This window comes from Ranitomeya variabilis, chromosome 4 (assembly GCF_051348905.1).
Source record: "Ranitomeya variabilis isolate aRanVar5 chromosome 4, aRanVar5.hap1, whole genome shotgun sequence".
Taxonomy (NCBI): Eukaryota; Metazoa; Chordata; class Amphibia; order Anura; family Dendrobatidae; genus Ranitomeya; species Ranitomeya variabilis.
The window spans coordinates 217,674,388-217,684,383 of record NC_135235.1 but is presented as its reverse complement, the minus strand read 5'-3'; positions in this window follow the sequence as shown (position 1 = coordinate 217,684,383).

Below are 9,996 nucleotides of genomic sequence, written 5' to 3'. Positions count from 1 at the left end.
TGGACTCCCTCTGGTGGCTGAAAGTGGAGCTGCTGGTCTTGAAGTTGCTTCCTCAGCTGCCATCGTTTAGGACTGGGCTGGATTCTCTATTTAACTCCTCTCAGATCGTTGCTTGATGCCAGCTGTCAATGTATCAGTACTGGTTCAGATCTCTCTTGGATCTTTCTGATGTCCTGTCTACTTCAGTAGAAGCTAAGTCCCTGTTAAGCTCATTTGTTGTTCATTTGTGTACTGAATATATTTCTTAGTACTTGCTAAGTTCTAGTCCAGCTTGCTATCATGATATTGTCTTGCTAGCTGGAAGCTCTGGGTTGCAGAGTGGCACCACCGCGCCGTGAGTCGGTGCGGGGGTCTTTTTGCACAACTCTGCGTGGCTTTTGTAGTTTTTTGTGCTGACCGCAAAGATCCCTTTTTCTATCCTCTGTCTATTTAGTAAGACTGGCCTCCTTTGCTGAAACCTGTTTCATTCCTGCGTTTGTACCTTCCTCTTAACTCACAGTCAATATATGTGGGGGGGCTGCCTTTTCCTTTGGGGAATTTCTCTGAGGCAAGGTGAGGCTTAATTTCTATCTTTAGGGGTAGTTACCTCTTAGGCTGTGAAGAGACGTCTAGGCAGAGTTAGGTACGTTCCACGGCTAATTCTAGTGTGTGTGATAATAGGATTAGGGTTGCGGTCAGCAGAGTTCCCACTTCCCAGAGCTCGTCCTGTTTTTCAGTTTAACTATCAGGTCCTTCCGGGTGCTCCTAACCACCAGGTCCATAACACATTGAACACCAAAAAGGAGCCATTGAGTCTTCATTCTAGATGGACTAATAGCTTGGCATTGCATTGGTTTATTGGCAGAACCATTGGTGCAGATATTTCTCCAAAGTGTCCCAGGAGCCATTTTTCAAAACTACAACACCAGGCTATATGTTGCTTGTGTTATTTTGAGCCGTCTTCACGACCTAAACCTCCTCCCATGTCTGCAGCATCTCCAGACTTGTCTCCCCTCGAGCACATCTGGGACGCCATTGGTCGGTGACTGCACACGAGCTGCCAGCAGAGGATCTTGATGATTCACCCAAGTGTATTCAGCAGCAGAACCTTCATCAGTCGACCATTGATAATCTCATTGATAGCAGCCGATGCTGTAATTGCTGGGATTTCTGCACGTGGCTTGTACTCCACGCTGAATAAAGTGAAATTGATGAAAATGTTGTTTCTATTTTTCATCATTTACAGATCAGTAACATGTCTCCATCCTGTAATTTCCATCATTTATTTTCTTTTTCATTCATTTCTTTATTTCCTTTTTATTTTTCAATATTTATTTATAGATCTTTTTATGTTCTTTATTCTTTTAATTATTTTTTTTTCCTTATAGTTTTAATTTTTTTCTTATTATTTTTCTCATTTCTTATTTATTTTTCCAATGGAATTTGCCATATTTTACAAATATTATTTTACATCATTATTTCTTGCACTATTTTGTGTAACACACATATAATTATTTAATTTTTTAACACCTTCACATCATTTCATTTTTTGCATTCACATTCTGTTTTTTTATCTTTATTATTCTTTATTCACATCCATCAATGTATTTTGCTTCACCATTATCACTTTTGCTTTATCAATTCTACTCTATTTATTTTGCTGTACTCATTATCATTCTTCCTTTTCATTATCTATATTTCCACTATATTATTTTTCTTGTTTTTTTTATTTATGCATTATTTAATTTTTATATTCCAAACTTTCAGTCAAAGTTTGCTTTGCATTTATAGATACTTTTCTCCAGGTTTTCCATTTGTTTCTATTGCTCGTCATTCCCTTATTTCCCTTGTTAGTACTCTATGTCTGTCCTCCTAATGTTGGGCATGCGCTGGTCTCCAGTGGGCCAGCATATTTCCTTCCGTGTCTCTAGTCGATCGTAGTCCAGACTATGTGACTGCCCCACCCTGCCGGTTGACTTTGATTGGCAGTTGTCAGTTTCGGCAGAAAGTGGGCATCTATTTAAACCTCGGCTTTCTGGATCTGGAGCCGTCTGACTGAAGATTTCTGCACTGATGCATCTCCCCGCCCTCCCGCCTCTTTTTAATTGCTGTTTTCTTGTTGCGGCGTTTCTTTTTAGGGGGTCACCCTGTTAACTCTGGTTGGACAGGATTTTAATGTATTGAGGCAGTTTTTGGTATAATTATTCATTAAATATTTGATTAAAATGTATTATTATTTGAATTTACTTTGGGTAACCCTAAATAAACACTGCGGCCTTTATACCAACTTCTGTATGTGTCTCATAATTTTTTAATTACATAATATGTAGACTGTTAAGTTATAGGCAAGTATGAGCCCAAGAAGCCGGCTGCTCACAGAGTGCTGTATCCAAGCATATTAACCCTTTCACGACATGCGTGTCTCCCCATTTGATGTGGGCTCCGGCCGTGAGCCCACATCAAAGTCGCGACATGTCAGCTGTTTTGTACAGCTGACATGTGCGCGCAATAGCGGCGGGTGAAATCGCGATTCACCCACTGCTATTAACCTGCTAGGTCAAACGCAGACAGCGGCATTTAACCGGCCCTTTTGGCCGGGCGGCCGGAAATGACCTCATCGCCGACCCCCGTCACATGATCGGGGGTCGGCGATGCATCAGGATGGTAACCATAGAGGTCCTTGAGACCTCTATGGTTACTAATGCCGGCCTGCTGTGAGCGCCACCCTGTGGTCGGCGCTCACAGCACACCTGCATTTCTGCTACATAGCAGTGAACCTCAGATCGCTGCTATGTAGCAGAGCCGATCGGGTTGTGCCTGCTTCTAGCCTCCCATGGCATGGAGGCTATTGAAGCATGGCAAAAGTAAAAAAAAAATGTTTTTAAAAATATGAAAAAAATAAAAAAAATATGAAAGTTTAAATCACCCCCCTTTCGCCCCATCCAAAATAAAACAATAAAAAAAAATCAAATGTACACATATTTGGTATCGCCGCGTTCAGAATCGCCCGATCTATCAATAAAAAAAAGCATTAACCTGATCGCTAAACAGCGTAGCGAGAAAAAAATTCGAAACCCCAAAATTACGTTTTTTTGGTCGCTGCGACATTGCATTAAAATGCAATAACGGGCGATCAAAAGAATGTATCTGCACAATTGTGGTATCATTAAAAACATCAGCTTTAAACACAAAAAATAAGCCCTCACACGACCCCAGATCACGAAAAATGGAGACGCTACGGGCATCAGAAAATGGCGCTTTTTTTTTTTTTTTTTTAGCAAAGTTTAGAATTTTTTTTCACCACTTAGATAAAAAATAACCTATACATCTTTGGTGTCTATGAACTCGTAATGACCTAGAGAATCATAATAGCAGGTCAGTTTTAGTGAACTTAGCAACAAAGCCAAACAAAAAACAAGTGTGGGAATTGCACTTTTTTTGCAATTTCACCACACTTGGAATTTTTTTTTCCATTTTCTAGTACAAGACATGATAAAACCAATCATGACTTTCAAAAGTACAACTCGTCCCGCAAAAAACAAGCCCTCACATGGCCATATTGACGGAAAAATAAAAAAAAGTTATGTCTCTGGGAAGGAGGGAAGCGAAAAACGAAAACACAAAAACGAAAAAGGGCCGCGGCATGAAGGGGTTAATGGACAGTTGAGTGGAAGGAAAAAGTGTGGTAGAAAAAGGTGCACAAGCAACCAGGATAACCGCAGCCTAGAAAAGATTGTTAAGAAAAGGCCATTCAAAAATTTGGGGTAGATTCACAAGGAGTGGACTGCTGCTGGAGTCATTGCTTCACGAGCCGCCACACACAGACGTATCTAGGACATGGGATACTAGTGTCGCATTCCTTGTGTCAAGCCACTCATGACCGATAGACAACGCCAGAAGTGTCTTACCTGGGCCAAGGAGAAAAAGAACTGGACTGTTGTCAGTGGTCCAAGGTGTTGTTTTCAGATGAAAGTAAATTTTGCATTTCATTAGGAAATCAAGATCCCAGAGTCTGGAGGAAGAGTGGAGAGGCCACAATCCAAGCTGTAGGAGGTCTAGTGTGAAGTTTCCACAATCAGTGATGGTTTGGAGAGCCATGTCATCTGCTGGTGAAGGTCCAATGTGTTTTATCAAGACCAAAGTCAGTGCAGCCGTCTACCAGGAAATTTTAGAGCACTTCATGCTTCTCTCTGCCGATAAGCTTTTTGGAGATGGAAATGTCATTCTCCTGCAGAACTTGGCACTTGTCCACACTGCCAAAAGTACCAATACCTGGTTTACAAACAAGAGTATCACTAGGCTTGATTGGCAGCAAACTCGCCTGACATTAATCCCATAGAGAATCTATAGACTATTGTCCAGAGGAAGAGTGAGTGAGTGCATTTACTGAACATATATTTCAGTAGGCCAACATTTCGGATTTTAAAATAATTTTTCAAGCTGGTGTTATAAAGTATTCTAATTTACTGAGATAATGACGGTTTTCATTGGCTTGTAAGCCATAATCATCAACATTATCAGAAATAAACACTCCATATAATATATGAGACACACTTTTTGTATTGAAGAACTGAAATAAATTGACTTTTTGATTATATTCTAATCGTATATGAATGCACTTGTATATGAAAACATGTACAATAGTTTCCTAGGTTTATATTAGAAATCTATCCTTAAAAGTTGGATGCCGCTCCGAAGGTCCCTTTGGGATCCGATTATTTTATAGACTTGAATGTGTGAATCTCATCTGAGACAGGGAGGAAATTGATTTCAACTATGTACAGAACTCCTATATTCACAACGTTCTGCAGTCCTGTACAGCCTACAAACTGGGCGTCATGATCTTTGACGAGGTTTGATGAGCTATCCAACCTGTCGCAAAAATAAAAGTTCTACGCATTTGATTCAAGTGACCAACATTTCCCACCCCAGATTTTTGAGTCATGGGCACTGCCCCAGACCAGATCTCCTGTATACAGATCCCAGACCAGACCCCTGACCAGATCTCCTGTATACAGACCCCAGACAAGACCCCCTGTATACAGACCCCAGACAAGACCCCCTGTATACAGACCCCAGACCAGACCCCCTGTATACAGACCCTAGAGCAGACCCTCTTTATACAGACACCATATACAAACTCATTTATCTAGACCAGGTCTGCATAACATATAGCCCAGAGACAGGAGAGGGGCAGTGTGGGGTTACATTATGGAGAGGAGAAGTGTGGGGGTGGCATTATAGAGAGGAGCAGTGTGGGGTTACATTATGGATAGGGGCAGTGTGGAGTTACATTATGGAGAGGGGCAGTGTGGGGTTACATTATGGAGAGGAGCAGTGTGGAGTTACATTATAGAGAGGAGCAGTGTGGCATTATGGAGAGGAGCAGTGTGGGGTTACATTATGGAGAGGGGCGGTGTGGGGTTATGGAGAGGAGCAGTGTGGGGTTACATTATGGAGAGGACCAGTGTGGGGTTACCAGGCACGGACTGGGGCTGAAATTCTGCCCTGGCATTTGAAATCACACAGGCCCAAGCTGTCCCCATCTCCAAGCACCAGATGGGATATATTACTAATATTACCCTAGATGGAGGAAAGCAAGATTTACTACAAGACCAATATTTTTAACGATACCCATGGCCTGCTGGGGTAAGTGACTGAGTCAGCGACTTTGTGCTCCATCACAACCCTTAACAGTATGTGTGTCTTGAGAACACAGATTCTGCTAACAATGTAGCAGACAAGGTAACCCACGACCAGACAGGCCCTTCTGGCATTTGCCAGAATTGCCAGATGTCCAGTCCGGCCCTGGGGGTTACATTATGGAGAGGGGTGGTGTGGGGTCACATTATGGAGAGGACCAGTGTGGGGTTACCTTATGGAGAGGAGTAGTGTGGGGTTACATTATGGAGAAGAGCAGCGTGGGGGTGGCATTGTAGAGAGGAGCAGTGTGGGGGTTACATTATGGATAGGGGCAGTGTGGAGTTACATTATAGAGAGGAGCAGTGTGGCATTATGGAGAGGAGCAGTGTGGGGTTACATTATGGATAGGGGCAGTGTGGAGTTACATTATAGAGAGGAGCAGTGTGGTGTTATGGAGAGGAGCAGTGTGGGGTTACATTATGGAGAGGGGCGGTGTGGGGTTACATTATGGAGAGGACCAGTGTGGGGTTACATTATGGAGAGGGGTGGTGTGGGGTTACATTATGGAGAGGACCAGTGTGGGGTTACCTTATGGAGAGGAGCAGTGTGGGGTTACATTATGGAGAAGAGCAGTGTGGGGGTGGCATTGTAGAGAGGAGCAGTGTGGGGTTACATTATGGATAGGGGCAGTGTGGAGTTACATTATAGAGAGGAGCAGTGTGGCATTATGGAGAGGAGCAGTGTGGGGTTACATTATGGAGAGGGGCGGTGTGGGGTTACATTATGGAGAGGACCAGTGTGGGGTTACCTTATGGAGAGGACCAGTGTGGGGTTACATTATGGAGAGGAGCAGATTGGGGTTACATTATGGAGAAGGGACAGTGTGGTGGGACATTATGCAGAGAGGCTGTGTGAGTGTGAGGGGGACATGTTGGACAAGGGCAGTGTGTGTGTTGGAGAGGGGATGTTATGGAGAGAGGCAACGTGGGGAGCATATTATGGAGAGGTAAAGTGTGGGGGGATATTACTATGGAGATGAGCAGTTTGAGGGGAAGGATATTTTCTGCAGGAAACACAGTGATTGGAAATTATTTATTAAGGAGAACAGCATGGGAGACATTTTTATTTATGGGGCACTTTTATTTTTAAGGGCACCGTGTTGGGATGTGCTGCTGAAAATGAAGAAGAGAGAAGTCAGGAGAGATGAACTCTGGGCGTGAAATATCATCTCAAACTCTGTACTACATGAAGACAAAAGAGATGGGAGTGACTTCAATCAGAGAGTATGTCATCTATAAGGTACCTCAATGTAAATGTTTATTTGTGATACTGCCTGCATCTAATCAGCACTGTGGTCCCTATATGGTTCATAGTCTGATAATGGCTAGCAAAAGCAACTCCTAGTATCTCCTTACCATTATTAAGGGCATACTGGGAGTTATAGATTTATACGATACAATTGTATATGAGGCTGACCTGACATGGCAATTAATCGCTGTATTAAGCTTGGTGGTGTATTTATGTACTGATGGTGGTTCTGCTCATATATTCATGTACTGATGGTGGTTTTGACACTGCATTTATGTACTGAGGGTGGTTCTGGTGCTGCATTCATGTAGTGGTGGTGGTTTTGGTGCTGCATTCAAGAACTAACAGAGCTTCTGTCACTGCATTCATGTACTGACAGTGGTTCTGGTGCTGCATTCATATACATAAATTGCTTCTGGTATTGCATTCATGTAGTGATGGTGATTCTGATGCTGCATTCACGTACTGATGGTTGTTCTGGTACTGCCTTCGTGTGCTGATGTTGGTTCTGATGTTGTACACATGTATCAATCGAAAAGTATTTCATGACTATGCTAAAGCTTAAAAATCCTCAAAGCTACCCCTTTACATTTTTTGCAGCCCTTGGGATTGGTTCAGAACAGCAATGTAGCAGTTGGACCAAAACATGTTGTGAACCCCTAATCTAGGCCCTAAACCAGATCAATCTATATGAAGATCCCAAGCAAGACTCCTGTGGATACAAATTCCATATCAGACAATTTAATACAGACCCTGGACCAGACCCCACTGTATAGAGACCCCAACTCAGATCCCTGCGGATAAAGACTCCATACCAGGCTTCTTTTATATAGACTCTTTTGTATACAGATTAGATCTTGCTGTATAGAGACCTCAAAGCAGAGCCCCCTGTATACAGACCCCAGACCAAACTCGCTGCATACAGAACCCAGACCAGACCTCCCCCCTGTACACAGACCCTAGACCAGAGCAACCCTCTACCAATACATCAGGATGGCTGCTGAGAAAAAAAAGTAATATAAAAACGACATTATACATACACCTGCCCAGTCTTTTATTACTACTTTTAACTGCTTCAGGCTTCCCGAATGTAAAGAAATTCTGGAATTTTCCACTGTGGTGAAACCTGTATTTTAGCATTAATGTCTCCATCTGTTTCACTTTCATTATGAGTCGCAAGATTATTTTCTTTCAGTTTTGAGCCGTTGCTATAATAGGAAAAAGCAAACAAGAGGAAAAGACAGACGACCGGAGGCCGGAGAGGGAGCTGTGCTGTACGGTGAGGACCCGGTACTCCGCCATCCTGTGCTGTGTCATGTGCTGCGTGGGAAGGAGATGATCACTCCCATCATCCTCACACTTCCCCCAGCGACGAGGAATGCTTATGTGTATAATCTAGGCTTATATATAATCTAACATTACAGCAAGGGAAAAGTAAACTTGTACTTATTATCGAGGCACTGTTATATGGGTACTATATAGCACTGTTATAATGAAGTCGCTGTTATATGGATGCTATATACCACTGTTATTATGTGGGTACTCCTATATGGGTGCTATATGGCAGTTTTATTATATGGGTACTGTTATATAGGTGCTATATGGCACTGATATTATGTGGGCACTGTTATATGGGTGCTATATGGCAGTGTTATTCTGTAGGCACTGTTATATGGGTGCTATATTGCACTGTTATTATGAGGGCACTGTTATATGGGTGCTATATGGCACTGATATTATGAGGGCACTGTTATATGGGTGCTATATGGCACTGATATTATGTGGGCACTGTTTGGTACTCTTTAACCTCTTCTCACCCTGCATGTGCATGTAACAACTTTTCTAAACTCTCACTTGAACATGTTCCTCTATAACCATGCCCATTTTATAGGCCTCCACTCTAACACGGTCCCCTCCCCCAAAGTGCACTTTTGCCCCTGTAAAGCTGTGGTAGCTTCGTACCCAGTGAAGAAGCAGTGACCCACAAATTCGAACACAAAAGTCTCTTTTATTGTGTTACTTCACACAGTCAATATAGTAAACGGATTCTACATACAGTCCATTAAAGGGAACCCCGTGGCCATTTTCCTGAAGCCCCGGGCAGCAGAGCGCTCCATCTGCGCACGCGCGGCCACAGGAAAGATGGCCGCGCCCACCGGTAAATGGCTGAATAGCGCAGATCGCGCTGTTTTTCATCTCCTGGGCAGTGGCTATTCTCTTTGGACATGCGCACACCACTACGCCACCAACGTAATGATGAGCAGGATTCTGGGGGAGAAACAGCGCTGTCACCACGCCCATAGGACCAGACCAGCGTGAGTGACAGCAGAAAACGGCGACTTTACAAAGGTATTTCGGCAGCATAGGTGGGTAATAAAGGCACACAAAGACACTAATGTAACGCTCAGCTCTGCCCCTATTTAACGCTATTTTTAGCTCATCTTCAAAAAACGGGGTGACAGGTTTCCTTTAATAATGCATGGCTATATGACGCAGTCAATACACAGGCCGAACTTCCCTCTGTCCAGTTTCCCTGGGTGACCGCACGCCGGTAACAAGTCTCTGTACTCACTCAGCGCACTTCACTCTTTATCCTCTGGAGTGCAGCCGGGTACAAATAAGACAGCCCAAGATGCAGGGTGTCAGTCCTCTGTACTCACTCAACGTACTGCACTCTTCATCCTCTGGAGTGCAGCCGGGTACACATAAATGCATATAACTTCAGTGATCAGTTTACACCAGTTCAATGCAATACATATCACATGGCTTTAGATTTGCGGTCCCTAAACAGGCCAGACTTCCCTTGTCCAGTTTCCCTGGGCGACCGCACGCCATCTCAGACTCTATACATCTCCATACACACAGCCTCATATGTTGCAGACACTACTCACGCCAGCCCTCCTCTGACTAGTTCTCGTGGGTGTCCTGCATCGCTGTATCACAGTCTCTTGCAGACTCTTTACTCACACAGTCGTACACAGTTCAGGATATCCTCCGGATAGCAGCCGGGCACCATATCCACCTGTTTGCAATCGTTGCACATGCTAGTCCTCTTTCGGGCACAGG